The following is a 718-nucleotide window of genomic DNA, read 5'->3' on the forward strand; positions in this document are numbered from 1 at the left end:
ACAGCGCGGCAGCGCCCCCTGCAGGCTCATCTTGCTCGGGCCCCTGAGCGCCCAGCAGACTAGCTTCTGCAGATCTAGGCCCCACCAAGCGAACAACAAGCCAGACCGCATCACCACTAGGCTGGCGTGGGCTTTTTCCTAGGCTTCCCAGTCCACATCACTTCCGAGGAAATAAGGGAAAAGAGACCCCTTAGAGAGAGCTGCTTGCCAGGTGTGGTGGTATTTGCCTGTAATCCCAGCATTTGGGAGGTGGAAACAGGAAGGATCAGGAGTTCAAGGTTATTCTTGGCTCCACAGTGAATTTGAGGGCAGCCTGGGCTACAGGAGACCTGTCTTAACAACAACAGCAAAAAAAAAAAAAAGCACAAAACATTATGAGCAATTCTTGGGCTGGGGAGGAGGCTCAGTAAATAGGAGGACCCAGCCAGTCTAGGTGGAAAAAAGGGGCTCATTGAGAATCTGTATCAAGGCATTAAGAGCTGAAGAGCTATAGAGGACCCTGCCGTCATTCACTGGCCTCTGCATGGAGTGTGTGCACCTGCACACATACATGTATACACACACACACATGCACGTGCACACACACTTCTTAGGAGAAATGAAGGTGCTGAGTCCCCAGAGGGACTTCAGCAAGGACTAAAGATTGGACAACAGGTTGGGGACATAGCTTCCCCCCCCCACCCCAGTGAAGGACTAAGCTAACATGGGGAGCCGACTC

The sequence above is a fragment of the Jaculus jaculus genome, chromosome 1 (genome assembly GCF_020740685.1).
Source record: "Jaculus jaculus isolate mJacJac1 chromosome 1, mJacJac1.mat.Y.cur, whole genome shotgun sequence".
Taxonomy (NCBI): domain Eukaryota; kingdom Metazoa; phylum Chordata; class Mammalia; order Rodentia; family Dipodidae; genus Jaculus; species Jaculus jaculus.